An 18,675-nucleotide genomic window follows, 5' to 3' on the forward strand; every position below is an offset into this window, starting at 1 on the left:
TTAATATACAGTGAACTAATTTTACCTGAATTCTTTTACCATACGGCTTTTACTTTGCTTGATGTTTGAAGCAATTAAGGGAGAAAACTTGGTCGGGTATGTTGGTTAGGTAGCACCCTTAAACCAGAGGTGTGGACTCGAGTCACATGACTTGGACTCGAGTCAGACTCGAGTCATTAATTTTATGACTTTAGACTTGACTTGAAAAAATGTTCTAAGACTTGTGACTTGACTTGGACTTTTACACCAATGACTTGGGACTTGAATTGGACTTGAACCGGTTTACTTGAAAAGACTTGATATTTTACCCCAAATATAAAATTTAACATGCATATTATATAGAGATTGAAAATGTGACGTCATTCACGGGTAGAACCGCAAAGGATTCTGGGAACTCGTGGCAAGCGGTACTAGCGCACGCAGGCTTTCAATTGAAATCAGTCACACAGCGATAAAAAGAAACACAAAAATGTCAAGAAGCTGTTGTATTATTAACTGCAATAGCCGGTCGCATGACAGCCACGGGAAGCCGACGGGTAAAGAGATTGGTTGTTATCGGATTACGTCGTTGAAGAGAAATTGTTCGAGCCATGTTTCCGAAGTAACAAAGAGGCGACAGATGGCCTGGATTGCAGCCATTCAAAGATCAAATATAACGTCCCAGAACCCTCCAGCTCACAGGTTAGTCTGCTCCAAGCATTTACACGAAGGTCAGAGTTTTTTAGTAGTTAATACGTCATTTTCATAACATAATTGGTGATATAGGTTACAAGCAAGTCTGGCGCTGAACAGAAATTGTCGCGCTATGCTCCTTTATTTATTGTGCATAAATAGTGAATTGTCCTGACACAATATTGCGTTTCGCTTCTGTTATTATGGTACACTGACAAAAACATATACTTTTATTCACAGGATAAAACAGTTGTTTTGTATCACTAATTGCCCAGTACGATTACAGCATACAATATTATTGTCACTGCTACATTTCTGTAACGCGTACCAGAAATTATTTCCACTACTAATTAATTACCCTTGAGCTCAAAGGTTATATTAATAAACTGTTAACGAATGTGTATTTATGAAGACGATTTGTGAGACTGGTAAACTTATGATACGTACGATGGTCTTTACTTTCTACACGGTGCATTTCAAGGTCCTGCACCCATCCGTCGGTAAACTGTACCTGGGCTTGTTGCAGTGACCTGAAGTTACTAAACTTCACGAGTGTATGCGCTCACTCCAAGAACCGTATAATTATAAATATGCATATAAATATGCTACAATGAGATAGCTGACTTCATCTAACTAGCAAATGTTGTCCAGGCTACGTTGGTGATGCAGTTTTTTTTAATGTGTATGATATTTTTGTCATGCGATTTTAAAGCCGGTCCTACAACCGCATCCAAGAATAACATGCAGCTTATCTCAGAACTGTCGGTGAAAATTATTCTTGGAGCTAGGTTTAATTGAGCTGCATTTTAAAGAGGTGCAATTTCACAATTTGTGTATATTTTCTAAGTTCACTATTTTGTCATGTGTTGAGAAAAACACAGATTTTAAAATTACATGGTCTAACATTTACATTTAGCATAACTGCAACATTATTTTTTCGTTTTTTTTTTTTAAAGACTCGAAAGGACTTGAAATTCAAAGTTTCAGACTTGTGACTTGACTCGGACTTTTACACCAGTGACTTGAGACTCGACTCTGACTTGCCTGACATTACTTGAGACTTGACTTGAGACTTGAGGATAAAGACTTGAGACTTACTTGAGACTTGCAAAACAATGACTTGGTCCCACCTCTGCCTTAAACTACAAATGACAGAAAATCTATTCTTATGTAAAATATATTAACATTTGAGCAGAGATACCAATTAAACGGTGGCATTTCTGCTTAAATATCAGCTTACATCTCAACTATAAAATTTGTTTCAAATCAATTTACTCTTGATCACCTAAACACTTAATCGGCTGTTCCGTCTTGTTTTAACTCTTGAGAAGTGGATTGTTTGTGGCTGCACAGTGGAGGTCAGTAGAGGTCTACAACACCAATGTAGCCATGTGTAAAGGCCACTAAAGTTTATCTAAATGTCACATTGCCACAGTCGAGAACACACGAGTACATATAATAACTGAAAGAACATGCATCAGATAAAAGAGACATTAGAGCAAATAATGTAGACATAGTGTTTTGAAAAGCCCAGAATAAAATCCATGGAAGTGTGAGTGTGTTACCTGAATTTTTAGGAATTGCTTTGAAAACCTTTTCCATCTGGACTCTGTTTATATTTGGTTGTAGAGTTTTGATCTTGGACGTCCCACACATCCATGGAAAGCCAGAGGGAGGAAAAACCCCAGCGGCGCCCCGTTACAAAACTGAGCAGACATCAATGATATGACACTGATTAAGTTGGTGTTGGGGTGGAGGTGGGTGTCATATACACAGCAAAAAAAGCCCCTTTATGAGACTTGCCAGTCGGATGAGCACAAAGATACTAGCTGATGTGGCACTGAGATCAGCTAATATGACAGAATGTCGCTGAGATTTTTTTTTATTAGCCAAGGAAGCTATGAAGCTGCTATGACAGAATTTTTCTGTAAATTTCAAATGAGCAAGTGAGAAACGTTTTCTCATTTCTAGAGCAAATTAGGAAGTATTTCATCAAACAAACTTGGGGATTTATTCCGATGTTTGAAGCCACCATTTAGGACTTGGTTATTAGAGAAACTTGATGCATCTGCAAACACAAAAACTGTGATGCATCCCTTTTACTTTGCTGCACCTCTTTTAGAGTCAGTGCATATTAAAATTATATAAACTAATTTTCAAATATTCTTACAAAATGTAATCCAAGTGCTCACAAAAGCCCCTGAGGTGCTTTGAGGAACCCTGCCTCTAAATCTGTTTCTCCAAGCAGCATACTCTTTGCAAATCCAAACCATACGCTAGTAAGCAGTCAGTGGAAGTAAGCACAATTTCGTCTGCCATTATGGCAAGCAAAACTTTCATCTCACTTGTACACTATCCATGTGAGCTATCCATGTGTCTGTGTAAGTCCCCAGCCAGCTAAACTGCAGAACACACTGAAAGCCTTACCAAAAGGGTTGAACTACTCCATTCTGCGCTTGCATGGAGTGCATTTCAGTATGGATGGGATCCAACCAAAGTCATCAGTTTCAGCCTCACGTGTGTCTCTTTTTCATTCTGTGGATAATAAAGGAGGTATGCATGCACCGGTAGTCACCGCACGATTGTTGTTTGATAGGAACAGGCGTCTGAGCTGCCAGCGGAGTGACAAGAACAAACATATGAATGACAGAAGGCAGTGAAAAATTCACTGTAACTGACTTGAGGGAGCTGGGGACATGCGACGCTTGTGAAGGATAAAGGACACGACTACAGTAGATTACAGCACAGCTGATTGGATGAATAAAGGTAGAACTCGGAGGTAGAACTCGGAGAGAAGGGGCAGGGAGAGATGATTAAAAGAAAAGAGGCTAAAGGGGTTTGCAGCCTGTGCCATGCTTTCTGTTTAGAGGTAGAGGTAGGAGAACTGCATTCGACAGCCAATTATTACACTCAGACAAAGGCGCAACAGCAGACTTGTTAGGGCACTGAACCCATATGTTTCAGTTCACGTGTCTCTCTCTCACACGTGTAGACCAGCTTTAACTTAAGACGCACCATTCACCCAAGCAAAAGGAAAGGACTGTGCATCTATTCTCTAAAGATAGTAACCTTCTGCATAAATGTACTAATCCTCCAGCTTTTGTCATCTAGCTTTAAGTAAAAAATGCTCAAAAAGGTGGCGGAAAGGGCTTCGACTGAATAGCAACAACAATAAAACAAGGTGATATATGAGGAGAGCAAAACAGTCTTCATGGATTTTGGATCCAAAAATCTGTTTTCTTTAGTCACGCGGGATTACGAGGCGGCGTGTGTATGATTCACGCAGCTCATTTCCAACCTTCTTGTAGCATCTACGATAGCGCTACCGGTGCAAGTCGAGAGTTTCAGATTTGGGAGATATTATGTGGAGTATGAAGAAAAAAAATTCTTCCTAATTTTCAGTACTATTGTGTTTACTTGCAATGGGACATGAATTCACTATGTCTTTTTGTGGACAGTTCATCTGGTTGTTGGCTTTCAGTACCACGGACAGCAGCCCACTCAGCAAACAACACTGTCAAGGCCTTCCTACAGGAAACAATGCTCTTGGACGCTGAATAGATGCAATGCTGTTTCTATGAGACAGTGAACGAATTAGCCTGGATTCACAGAATGAGCTGTTCTTCCAGATTTAATCCTTAATGATTAAAATGACTGCAGTGTTACAGTTTTGTGGGTGTCAGTCTTAAATGGTCAAGTCCATTTAGGAAATATTACAAAAGAAAAATTACAGTGGCAAACCACTCTCTGTCTTTTGACAACAATTCAGCTAGGTTTTGATGCTCAGCAGATGAAACTGGAAATACTGGCTCGGATATCCTTATTACGTGCTGCAATGTAGGCACCTAAAAATTGGCTGCTGAAGTCGTTACACTAGTGGATTGGATCCTTTCTTTCTGATTTAATTTGAGATTGATCAAATATTAATTATAATTAATCATACTTGTGTGTTTTTTCAAGGTTGAATATAGTAGCAACCACGTATAAATACTGTATTATTGGCTAATATAAGTATTTTCTTGGCTGTAAACAGTTTTTGTTTTTATTACCAGTAATTTTGTGCAAGTTTATAAGTTTAAAACTGTGTGTGCTGGAGTCAGTGCAGTACATTTACCACTTCAAAGGATCCCTGAAAACCCGAAACTATTATATTATCACTAACTTCTTTACTATCTTTGATTAATCAAATAAATAATAATGATGTATCGGCAATAAGCAGTTCCTCCACTGGACGTGTTAAGAAGAAAACAAAGCAGGTTATCAAATAGTTCTCAAATATCAAATAGCCTACATTCTTTTCACACTAACAGCCACTAACTACACTGACATTGCAGGCATTAGCAGTATTAAGCATGTCTGCTGGTGTGCTGGGGTGCGTTTGTGTGGCATACCCCAAAATTCTGACTGATCTCAAACATCAGTAAAGCTGTTTATTTTTCATAAATCGAGGCTGTATTTCCTTTGAAGCAAGGATAACTTGACATATGAATGTGTGATGAGTAGATCATTAAAATGTCACTCGTCGTTTTTCTGCATATGCACCTCTTTTTTTATTTCTGTATTTTCCTCAGAAAAAAACTTGTAGTCACTTGAAACGTTGTTAATAAAATTAAACGGAGTACGGATTCCAATGAGGAGGCGCTCTTTGATCTCCGACTTAACTAGTAAATCCCGTTCTGTTTATTATTTCTTCTTTCTCCTCACAATTCTGGATGTGTATGAAGTAGATTGAGAGACGTTGCATACCTGGGAGGCATGATAAAAAATTGACTATATTATTAGTTCAGGCAGACCACAAAGTCAATCTCAGCCTGCAGTCCCAGCAGATCAGCTGATCGCAATACCAGCCAACATCAGCTGATAGTTTCCTTTCTGTCCAGTTGTTAATGTTTCATTTAATTGTTTTACTTGCTTTAGCCTGCCTATATTTGCTACTTTGTCTGCAAGCTGCTTTGGAACCCACCAGGGCCTCATTTATGTCATGTCTTTTAACTTTAATAGTGGGGTTGACTTTTACTTTTGGGGGGTTTTACTGTAGATGGAACAGGAATTGCAGATTAGCCATGAGCCATATAGAAGACTGAAGTCACTGATCATTAGCAGACATTCATCTCCATGCTCATACCTCTTGTTATCAGGACATTGGCTCAGTAGTGCCACTTGTGGTCAAGAATTGGATATCAGATTTTAGGATAACCCCCCCTGACCTGCACTGGAAAACTAACAAGCACTGTTTTTGCTGAAGGTCCAAACAGATCATTGTGCTTCCGCTCAGTCTTCCTGTGTGACCTGCGTGTCACTCGATCTGATGCACACTGTTTGTCAGCTACATATTTATTGGAAATCTATGTGCTGTGGCTGTGCTGTGCTGAGAATCCAAAGATTATGCCTCAAATGAAATTATTCTTTGTATCCTCAGAGTCAGTTTGATGACATTTTGTTGGTCGGATCTGTCTCCAGCCAGAAGCAGGCATCTTTCCTCTGATAGAGGTTGTCAATATGCCTGACTGCTCTTTTTTTCTTGGCTTGAGTAAAACAAAATCTGACATACTTGTGTACAGACTGAAAGGAAGGTTGTCTTCGGTTTTGAGTATATATGTGTGTATACGTCTTTAAAAGGAGATGAATAAAGTCGCAGCAGCAGCAACATTAAAACGGCAAACATTTTCAGAGATGTCAACAAAAAGGCATACAAAGCACTGGTGGGGCATTCTCATAGTGTGAGGAGATATTTTTAGGTGCACCAGACTAAGCTTAGGAAGTCCTGTAACGAGTGACAAGCAAGTGGGTAACCTGGTTTTACAGAGACACAAAAAGAATCACATGAATCCCCAGTGAGCACGAAGACTCCAGGCCCAAAACGGACTTTCTACCTCCTTCCCGAACAAGGATTTCTCAATGTCTCACACACAATCCTTTTTATGCCTCTTTTGCTCTGCTTTTACTACAAGTCTCTGTCACACAGCTGATCTGGTCACACACACACCCATACACACAAACACGCACTAACAGCATGCATATTACACTACATTATCCCTCTGTTGGTTGGCTTGGTGCCTTGAGTGGGCAGAGAGAGTGAGTGGTCACATTACACTACTGTTACATCACTCCTTCAGTCTCCTCAGCAACCAGGTGTCCTCCAACAACAAAAGCAACACAACCGTGTTATATCATCCCTGCAGCTGCAACACAATGTTCAAGGTGTTTTATGTATATCTATATATATATTTATTAAAAAGTCATTCCTCGTTATCACCTTCCTGGTCTACTGCTGTGCAAAGTCTTGGTGCTATTTGGTGCAGTCAGTGGGGTTTCTGCTGAACAATGGAGAAACAGTTGTGACAGGGCAGTGGGAGGTGGGAGGTTTTTTCTTCTTCTCAGAGCAGCAAAGACGAGTTTGAAAGAAGTGAGGCTTGAAAGAATATGGTAAAGTGACTCAACCAAAGCCAAAACTCTGATTGAAAGGAGAGCCTCGATGCAGGTGGGCTGCCCCTGGCTTTTACAGAAGCAGCAGTAAAGAGAGAATCAGTGGTCACTTTCTTAGCCCACAGATATTACACCACAGTTATATAAAAACATTTTGAAAAAGGTCTTTAGACAGAGAGCAAAGTGAATTCATACACTGCATTTTTTTATTTCAAGAGAATTGATTAACACAAATTCAAAGTAGACTGACATGTGCAGAAATGCAAGGCTTTCTGGTCACATTGACCTCTCCCATCTGTTACGGATGGTTTGATTCTTTCAATAGGATAACAGGCCATGTCAAAAAATGTAAATAATCTCAAAGTGATTCTTTCAACATGACAGTGAGTTTAATGCACTCAAATGGACATTTGCATGACAGCTGTGCAGCTAATAAACCTGCAGGAACTCTGTGATGCTATCATGTCAATATGGACCAAAGTCTCTGAGGAATGCTTTCATCACCTCGTTGTACAATTTATTACTTTTGTAGTTTTAATCATCTGTTATATCTAGTATGATAAACTCTTACACTGACATGGCAAGATATTCAAGCGTTCAGGCGACTTCCCTCAGTATCTCATCTGAACGACTTTATTTGGATGTAGAAGCTGAAATGGAGCATTTCTAAATGCCATTAGCATTTTTCACAGCTCAGTGGACAATGGACAGCTTGGATAATAATTCCATTCACTCAAGTTTGGATAACAAGGGGACGGGCTGTTAATATCTGAATGTGTGACTGCTTAGGGTTTTTGTTTTTTTGCCTTTTTGGACTTGAACTTAGCAGTCAGTACTCATAAAACTGATGCCCATGTCTTTGAAATTCTCCCAGAGTTGCATAAAATTGATATTTCTCTCAAACGTTTATTTCCAAAAAGATTTTAAACCACAACATCAAAGTATTGTAATAAAAAAAGGACATATTTATATCTGTGTCTCCAGATTTGTTTGGGGTTTTTTTGTTGTTGTTTTTTTACCTTTTTGTCTCCTGAAGGTAACCAGGAGGTCGCCTCAAGAGGATTTATTCCCTGAAATTATCAAAGCTTTGTCACCTATATGTTCTCCAGGTGTAACAAGTTGTGCAGCATTTTCCACTGTGCCATAAACCTGATTAGTGAAATCTGAGTGGATTTTGAGGCTCATGGGAACTGTCTATCACTGACTTAACATTACTTTTGCTTTTATTTGGATTAAAAAGAGACACTTTGTGCTCTGGAACCAATCACCGTTATCAACCGTACTTCAAAAGAAGCCTCTTATGTCTGTTTTTATGCAGGTGAGCCTGGGGGTTGTGCTTAATTGGATTTTGGTGCTTTCTCTATTAAAATGATTAACATTTAGTCACCAGTCGTGACTGGTTAGCATCTTTCGGAAATGGTCATTATCTTAGCTCAAAATGATGACTGTTAGAAAATTCTATTTTCACAGATGTCAAACAGAGAAACCTGCTGCAGTGACTTACACAACTGAGTACCTGACTTGCTCTAGCCTGCAATACTTTGACTTATTTAACAGCCAGGCCTAAATAGAGACATCACATGAACAAAACATAAAGGCAGGACACACAGCAGTTAGTGGCAGTCATTCCCTGTTTTTTCTCCCTGTCTCCTTCTTCCTTTACCCCTGGTGACCCTTGAAAGCCATCCATGAATATTCCGTCAGCCAGCAGGGCCTCTGCTCTCTCTTTTCATTTAGTGATTCAGTCAGTAAGTAGCTTACATAAACGTCCATATTTATGTATATGAACACATAAGTGAGTAGATCCTCCCAGCGAGCTGACCCAGGGGCAGGAGACACTGAAAGCTAAAGTATGGAACAGTGGCGAATCTATTGGAGGAAAATGAAATAAGTTTTGCATAAATTGTCTATCTGAGAGTTATGTCGGGACTGTTTCTAGGCAGGATGCTTCCTTGCTGTGTGTGCGCATGCAATCGGTCTAATGTTCGCTGGCCACCAGTGATGATACTGCAGAGTGAGACAAACGACCTCATATTCCTAAGGCTGAGCCCGACTCTCAGGTGCTGAGTGGAAACTACAGCATCATCAAGGTGCTGAGTGAACAAAGTGGATTATTAATTGCAACTTCTATGTGCACCATTGTCTGTAAAAAAAAATAAACAATTTTAAAAAAAAAATTTCTTCCTAGCAACAAAAAAGCTTAATGGTGACATTGTTGACGCCTGTATTTTGATTATTTTGAGTATCTTATGCCTGTCAAACTGTGTTATGTTTTGCATTTTTTAAATAGATTTAGCTAAAGAAATGGGAACAAACTGTGTGTTATTTTGACAGGTTGCTAGGTTCTTGCCAAGTTGTCAGTTATGTGTAGACATAACACAATTCATCCCTTTGCCATTTTTATGCTTGAATAATTTATAGGTATTGGGATCTATCCTGTCTTCCTTCTCTCACCCCAACCGGTCGCAGCAGATGGCCCCGCCCCTCCCTGAGCCTGGTTCTGCTGGAGGTTTCTTCCTCTTAAAAGGGAGTTTGTCCTCCCTTGCTCATAGGAATCATATGATAGTTTTTCACTGTATGCATTATTGCAGGTTCTACCATACAATATAAAGGGCCTTGACGTGACTGTTGTTGTCATTTGGCACATTATAAATAAATTGAATTGAATTGAATTTATAAACCACTATAAAGAAACTATAAAGAAATGGGAAGGCTCAAGACTTTTGCATGCCGTGCACCGTGACTGTTTGTGCCTCATTTTGCAGCAATGTCGTATCTCTTGCCAAATAACCTCGTTGAGAGTTACTGTTAATCTAACAATGCCATCCATAAAACTAAACCCCTATAATTTAACTAATGAAATACATTGACATAAATCCACAATTTCCTTTTGATTAAATGTTGGGCTGTAAGTGAGGCCTGAGTTTGATCAAATACGTATTAACAGTGTGGAACAGAATGGTTTTAATAAAGCTAGAGAAAGCTGCAATAATCAATATTTTTAAATTAAGAATCGATCAAAGACTTAATTCAAGATGACAGCAAAGGCCAATAAATTTTGGAAATAACCGCCTCATTTAGTGGATAATAAACACTTTATTATCCCAGCAGACCTCTGAGCTGTGATGCAATCCATTTACATCAATTCTACGTCATCATTTTGACCTGACACTCAAATTAATTCTAATTCATTAGAAAATTATTCGTTGTCGTTAATCCCATCTCCCCGTGACATCCCCTGAGGTGAGAACATCATTAACGCTATCGTCGAAGCTGCAATAAGCCAACGCAGGCTCTGCAAGCGTCACGACGAAGAAGACAGACGTGCAATAACAGTTTGTGCCGTCCTGATGCAGCCGATATACAGTGAACACTCAGCTATGAGAGGAAATAACGCATGCAGTGTCTTAAATTAAATCCTGCTTTTGAAGCCAGTCTAAAGAGCACAGCAGTTAAACACAAGCAGCTTGTCACTCACAGAGCAGGAAGCTGGAGAGGCCAAGGTCTTTACGACATTAAAAAAATCCTGCATACTTGCTTTAGTCGAATTTTTGCCAACTTTTCTTTCTTTTTTTTTTAAAGAACACGACTTTCTGTCCTTTGTGTTATGTTCTGTCCTTTATTTGCTTGAATGGCTTCAATCTTTCTGCATGTTTTTGACTATTTCAATGCATTATCATGTCAGAACTGCCTTTTGAAAGATCTCGTTTGCAGAAGACGATAACGACAGTTATGCTTTGTACGAAGAAGACAGTGTGTACTGCTCAGCGTTGTCACTCTTAACGTGCTGACAGCTCCCAGATTCAGTCCAGCAGGGCGGCAAGGTTCAGGGAAGAAAAACAACACAGATTTATATAGAACAATAAAATGACTCATCCAACTATCCTCACAATAAAAATAGCAGCGTTAATCATATGTTAAAAAACCCAAACTGTACATGTTTGTGTTTAATGACAAGAACTGTTGGTGTTAATTATTACTCTTGTCTGTCAGGAGCTAGAAGTTGTTAAAGAACTAAAAAACCTCAATGCCGCCTATGACTTTAACACTAGAGAACACTTTGTATTCATAATGTTCTAACATTAAGCTCTATTGGCTTCTTTTAGGACACAGCTGCATACATACCCCAGCTCTTCATTTCACTGGCTGTCAGATCCTTTAGTCTCTCATGTACTTACGCTAGAGCCAGCTTTTGTACCTAGTTTTGTATTCTTCGTGTACTTTGGTTCATTTCAGTTACCTGGGCTCAGCTCACTGTGCATTAAACCTGCTTGTCCTGCTCTCCAGCCATCTCCAACTACTGTCTTCAGTCTGCAGCCACGGACAGCTAGCCAAGATCATCTGCCAATACAAATGAACTCATAGCTCTCTTTTGTGTCCTGCTGTTAACCAACACAGCACTCAAAAAAGAAAAAACACACACACAAACCTTGTCTTGAGTAGTTTCACAAAGGAAGTATTCTATACCCACCAATTGTATAACTCTGCATTGCAACTCTTAGTTAAACACAAGGAGTTCTTTGGTGGCACACAGCAGGTTACAGCATCGGCAAAGCGGGATTGTAACTCCTAACGTTTTTTCAATGGGGTGTGTTTTCACCCAAAGTGTTTACATAGTGTTAGACAAGCAGGTTTTACAATATAACAGTGGTTGCAGACCATGACATGACCTAATCACTGCCTTTGAAATGGTTTCTTTGGAGAGAGAGATCAGATCTGTCAACACATGTAGTCAGCTGCTGTCTTTAAAGCAACTGTGATGCGTCACGATTGCAATAAAACATCAATAAGAGTAGGTCACCTATCAGTCTGCTATCAGGTTGTAATTGAAAGGGGTCAAGATGGCCATTACGTTCAATCTCTTTGAGATTAACTGTCATAAATTGGCAAAAATCAGGAATCTGTTGCCATCTGTCGTGAATCTGTTGCCAGTTTGAATTCAAGTTCTGCCAGATTTGAAACAGAAATTCAAAAATCTTCCACAAAAACTCACCTAGTTCTTTCAGGGCAGCAATCTAACTGCGAAATGACACAGGTGCTCAGCAACCTTGTTTTTATGTAGGAATATAGGCAGAATACAAGCAGCTGAGTGGAATCACTGGTTGCAAAGAGATGCCCTGAGTTGCGGTCTTTAGCATTGATTTCAATGTGTTGCAAATCTCCAGTTATTTGCAATGCTTTGCCAATCTGTCTAAGAGAGGTTGCAATGTATTTAGCCATTGTGTGATCGAAAACAGTCGCTCAGTGGTTGCAACACCCTCAGTCTAAACCAGCAACAGCAAAAAACTCAACACAAATGTCGGGGAACTGCTGATTTTTTTCTAGTCACAAAGAGGTTGCCGTGCTCTGCTGTGACTGAGCCACTAGTGCCTGAACCTAACCCAGATAATAAGTCCAAAACATAATGGTCCAAAGGAAATGTGAACCACAGTCTCATAGCAGATAACCTTATGTCACCAGCACCTCTCCAGCCTCCTGAAGTTGATTTTGTAAGTCTCTAAAATAAAATACCATAAAATACCTCATGCATAATGATGAAACACAAATAGCATCTGACGCAACGTGATTATGTAAATTCCCTGGTGAGAATGCATTATTTGACCTGTAGTCTTAGCTAGTTGGTTAGCACAGTTGCCTCACACGCCGAATAACCTACCCCTAGTGGTGGTACCTAGTATAAACAGGAGGGTTTTGTCCCCTCCACTGTGGTGACCCATTGGGAAATAAGGATATGTACCTTAAATAGACAATAGAAAGAAAATACTTCCTACCTAAAAGTGCTCTGCACAAGCTTTGTGTATTTTTATGTCGTGATTTCTGCAAAGGAGCTACCCCTATAATTGGAGCTCCACTGACCTTACACAATATCTCCTTTTCAGGTCTTAAAGGGTACTACTTCATATGTGAGAAACCCTCTAAAAATCCCTTTGTGCTTCCAAATGATGTGTTGCATGACTAAGTTCACTTGGAGTTTGAAGCAGAAATACTTGAGTCAATCAGACTTCTGTTCCCCACGCCTTATCTTTCATTCAGGCCAACAGCATGAGACTACATTACAAGCATTACATTTATAAACTTGTAGCAACCAAATTACATTATTTGTCATGTGGGCGTCCATCTATAATATAGTGTGTGAGTGTGTGTGTGTAGTGTTGTGTAATATAAAAGTTGCATTGATTTTATTCATTTATGTGAGTGGCAGCTTTTAGCTTTGCATAATTTAATTATGAATCGTGTCTGGATGAGAAATTCTTCTAATGATAACAGAAAAGCAGATTTATGTTTGCATGTCAGAATCTTAATGCGCACTTTGCAGGAAAAAAAACATCAGTGATTAGCAGAGCCCGAAATGTGCCACTCACAGAGCTGAGCAGACCTAATAATCGACTGCGTTTCTCTATTTTGCAAAACTGAGGCAACGATTTGAAAAGCATTTCTTTTCCAGAAGGGTTAAATGTTAGACCTGCAGAGCAAATCTGCTCTTAAGATTCTGCGTATTGCAAAGGATGTGATTTTTCAGATTTTGCACCCTGAACGAGTCGTGCAAACGGCAACTGTTTCAGCTGTGATTCTCGTTTGCTTCGGCACGTTAATTCATTCAGCACAGAAAAACACTTCCTCTGTGCAATGAAAGGTGCCAATGTTCTCAGTGTGATTGCGTCAGTAACCACTCCTTCCACACACACACAAATACACACAAACACTGTCTTTAAACACATTACAGGAGTTACTCATAGAGCAAGTCTCAAAGTCGGCCGGCACCAAACAGCCGCCCCTAAAAAGACTTTGTATTATTAAAAAATGATATAAACACTTGACGGTGTGTCTCACACAATGAAAGCTCAATCCCAGAGCTGGGGATGCACACTTTCCCCTCAAGTGTGTCTAAATACAATCAAATAAAACACAACAAACCCCAAAATAACATATGTAATATTAGGTGTAGACTGTGTCCTCGGTATAAATCTAATAATTTTCTAAACAAAATCTGTCTGAGAGGCCATTTCCTCATGAGAGTAAACTCACTGGCATACTCTAACCTCACTTCACAGCGCATCATGTTTCCAAAAAAACAGCATCAACAGCACTCATCAGCAAATAACAAAGTACATTATACAACAGCTTCAAGCATGGAGGAGCTCGCTGCGATCCAATTTAAAGCGTGGAGGGAAAAAAACATGATTAACGAGGGCAGAAAAACAGCAAAACAAGCCCGGACCCATGAGGGACGATACAGCAGTACAGTGGTTATGTGATTGGTGATTAGCAGGTAAAGTTATGATTCACTTACTTAAATTAGCTCCCTCAAAGGCGACCCCCTGGGAACTGACAAGAAGGGTGGGATGAAAGCTGAAGTGGTGCTAATCAACTGAAGTCTGGAGACCGGTAAGATCTGGCTCTGTAGATGGATGGGAAGCTTAAAGTTAAGCGTTCTTAATGTAACCTCTTGACCCCTCTTACAGGCCACTGCAGAGGCACTGACAGTGACTGACAGATTGCGCATGGTGCTAATTATTAAGGCTATATGAACATGTGAAATAATGACTCGGATCAGGGATGTTAGTCCCAAAAGAGTGATTAGATATTCAAGGTTTTCATGGTCTAGGCACTCCTCCTTCATGCTCAAATGTTCGCTTTCCTCCTTGTGCACCTGTGTACACGCTATGAGGCCCGTGAAGACAATCCCGACTGCCTTTCAGCACGATGTCCCTGCCCACTCTTGAGAGAATCCTTTAAATATTCACTCTATGCAAAAACATTTTGTGTTTGTCATAAAAGAAAGACAAACGACTTCAAACTACAATATAATTTAATCTAAACACATCCTGAATGAATAATGATGAGCAGCATGCTGTGTTACTCTTAGTTAGTCTGTAACATTTTCGTGGGAATATCAAGCCGTTATAGTTTAATATGGAATTGTGAGTACATGATGGGAGATTTAGCAATTTTTTCCGATCTTTCGATGTTAAAAAAAAATCCTTAACAAAGTTTGTTGTTACAGAGATCTGGGTTGTTTTTGACACCCATACATCAAAATTTGGGGTTATTAAATTGAAGTTCCAAGTTGTCTTCCTCAATTGTAGCTATTTTCTCAGAAGTTTGAGTTTGTAAGATAAAAATTTGAGATTTGACCTAATTGGATAATAACCAGACATTTTAACTTTTGGATAGTAAAAGTAATAAAAAATAAAAATAAAAATCAGGCTTTGATGATCTTGACCTCAAAAGTTAATCACTGTGAAGCTCAACCAAATCACACCCGGGGTAAACTTTTCATACAAATCCATACAAAAAACTTTGAGTAAATTTGCTAACAAACACACCAAAAACAAACCACAAGGACCTAAGCAAAAATTATTTTGTGCATTGACCCTGCACAGAGGACACGGTGCTTTTCTGCTGTCTACATGCTGCATCTTTGTACTGTCACCAGGGGTGCCCATGATCTCCATCAGGCTAAGAGATTTTTTCTCCTTTTCTTGGTTGTTTTATTTTTCGAGGGCTTTTTGGGCTCCGTGCAAGCATGCAAGCAACGGTTGCATATCCATAAACTTTTACTCAGGCCAGCTGAATAGCTACACAAACAAACAAAAATGCAAAACCATGAATTCCACGTCAGGGGGTAGATTTGGAGGCACAAACACACACCTAAGAGTCAAGTCTTGGATCCTGTTCAAGTATCACATTCCTTCATTTTTCACTTCATGCTTTGGTGTGATTTATACACCAAAAGCTCTTGGTTAGAACAGCATTTTCTCCAACTTTAATGAAACACCTCTTACAAATCTCCATTTTCTTGGTTTCCACTGTGCCATTTCCATCTCATGTGCAGGAGTCACATCAACCCACATTCATACAACCAGGAGATGCAGCTTAAACACAAGTATCTGTGTCTATATACCAGGCTGGACGGATCCTGGTCAGCTAGCTTGTCCATTACTTTGCTTCAGATTCAAATTTTAAGCCCTTTCGGTTTGGTGAACCACCGGCTTAAGCATCAGCAATGGGTCAAATTCTTTTCTATCTACAAAATAGACAAAAAATGTGATACTGAGTTACTGACGGTTTACTTCAGTGATGAGTGTGCTTTGCAGTTAAACAGACACATTTATTTTGGAGACATCAGCATGAAACTTGATAGATTTTTTTCCCCAGTTCACACTCTAGCTTACTATTACAGTCAAATTCTGTTTGGAGAGGCGAATACATGGGTGAAGTTCTGCTGTGAGATTTTTCTTAACCCGTGGCTGTTTTTCCGTGACTTTTCCATTTTTCTCGAACACATTAACGAACCACGAAGAACAGCTACATCCATACGCAAGTGTTTCTATTCCACGAGAAAAGGGCAAGTCTTTGTTTTCCTTTTCACCTTCTTCTCTCATTTGTCTTTACTTAGCCGATGCGCACTGTTTGTATTTCACAGCCAGAAATGCTCCACAGACTGCTTCTACAATCCAGTGAGCACACATCCCCCTTCAGCACCAACAGAAAAGAGAAAGAAAGCGTGGCTTTGCGAGAACAGCTTGCATATTTTCAGTCTGAAAATGTCTGAAATTCCCAAATATTCTCGCAGGGTTTTAAGAGGATAGTTATGCCTGCAGTGAAAATATATAGAAGGCTGTGCAGAATTTACTGTTTTCCATAACTCTCCTAAGTAGCAATATAGAGTGAGAAAAGCAGATTTGACAACCACTAGCCAACAGATGTAGTCTACACTTTGCTGACCGCGTTGAGCGCGGAGCACGGAGCCGAAGTTGAAGCTTGCCTGCGGCCAGGGGCATCGCTCTTTGTGGTGCTGATGTTGCCAGAGAAGCGAGCACACGCGTCTCCTTTAAGGAGAGCTACGCATCAGCTGTAGGCAAATAAATTGAGCGTATAATAAATAAACACAGTTGTATGCTGTATTTAAAAAAAAAAGAAGAATAAAATCTTAAATCCCCGTTTTTCTTTTTTCTTTTTTACACGAGGCGATCAGTGCGATGACCAAAACATGGCTGTGGTGTTAGACATGCAGTTTGCTCTCTATCTCCAGCACACACACACACACACACACGCACACACACTATGTCCGTCACATGAAAGCCTTTGCACGGTTTGCATAAAAGAAGAAAAACTCACGCGCTCCCGTTGATCGATCCGTGGATGCCATCGCTGGAGAGAGTGGGAAGCGGGGGGACAGCACCCCCTGGAAAAGCGTCCTGTTTCACGGTGTGTCCGGTGCCCGGGAAAAACCCGCTGGCCGCTCCTGTAGTCCTCCTCCTCCCGTGCTCCTGTGCGCCTGTGGCAGGGATAAGCACGTCTCCTGTAGCTGCTACTGTGCAGGACTGAGCATCACATCGCGCACCGTGGAGCTCCACTAGTGTGGGATGATGATGTCGCGGGAATAGCAGCGTTAGTTTCTCCTTTTAACGAGAACATCTATGTCTCCTGCCTGAGTCACCCTGCATTTTAGAGGGAGAGCTAAGAATCTGACAGCAAACTGAGGCAAACACGAACGTTATAACACTTCGACCCTGTAGTCCAGACGCATTAAGTCCTTACAGAGTCCCCAAACAGCAGAAGGGAATGAGATAAAAGCAGCACATAACGGGACTGAAGTGTTATTTATAGCGCATGCTTTTTTTTTTTTTTGCAAACAATTCAACAGCTTACATTTAAAGCCACATGGCTCCTGCAATGGCTACATCCTCTATACATGAAAATTATTCACACCTTCTGTTTTCAGAGCTGTGAAGAAAAAAACGCTGCTTGAACTGGCACTGGTGCCAACTAAGCTAGATGAAGTGTCAGGCACTGGAAACACAATTTCAAATCCAGGTCTCTGTCTGATTGCTGCGTCTTTTACATCTTTGACCCTCATATAGATCATTTGGGTCAGTGTCCCACTTCTGAAATGGGCATAACCTCTGCCAAGAAGGAGAAAGTGCTGTTTCATTTGCACGTCTTATTTGGGACTTCCAGCAGTAAATCTTTTATAAAATTGTCTTTCAGTGCACAAAACGCGTCGTGGTCCACTTAAAAATTTATGGTGTATTTGCTTTGCAGGCTTAGGTTTTTATGTTATTGGCTAGTCCTGTGTAAAAATGTAAATAATCATAGAATGCAAAGATATACTAACTGAAAATGTTGCAAAGACAATGTGTCAGATGTTGAAACTAACAAATGACATGATTTTTGTGCTCACGTTGAATTTGATACCTGAAAAACATTTCAAAGTTGCAGCAGAGCAAGTTTACCACCGCGTTGCATCACCTCGTCTTTTAACGATCCCCTGTGTAAGAGTTTGTGAACTTGGAACATTATTGGACTTTTGAAAGACACTGTTTCCTATTATTACTTGATATAAGTTTTCATCACAGTTAAAGGCCTCCTGTGTCATATTTTGAAACAAAATATTTCATAATGTGTGGCATGATTTCAGTGAGTGGCAGGATTGGACTGCAGGCAGGCTAAATAAGCACTTTTTCACCCTGTAATGTTTAAGGAATGTAGTTTGGCTTTATCTCCATGAAATAGTCCTTGAGCAAAATAATACATTGTTTTCATAGTTGAATATATTACTCCAAAATCTGT

General features: G+C 39.9%; 1 protein-coding gene across 1 annotated transcript in view; it reads right to left on the reverse strand.

Annotated features, from left to right (window-relative positions):
• Positions 1 to 17,848, reverse strand: part of tbkbp1 (TBK1 binding protein 1) — a 72,230-nt gene extending 54,382 nt beyond the window's left edge. The window contains exon 1 of the mRNA XM_026178074.2: positions 17,221 to 17,848. The gene's annotated coding sequence lies outside the window, so the exon portion shown is untranslated. The remainder of the gene's footprint in view (positions 1 to 17,220) is intronic.
• Between the last annotated feature and the right edge of the window lie 827 nt (positions 17,849 to 18,675).

The sequence above is a fragment of the Astatotilapia calliptera genome, chromosome 8 (assembly GCF_964374335.1).
Source record: "Astatotilapia calliptera chromosome 8, fAstCal68.1, whole genome shotgun sequence".
In the NCBI taxonomy this organism is placed as follows: Eukaryota; Metazoa; Chordata; class Actinopteri; order Cichliformes; family Cichlidae; genus Astatotilapia; species Astatotilapia calliptera.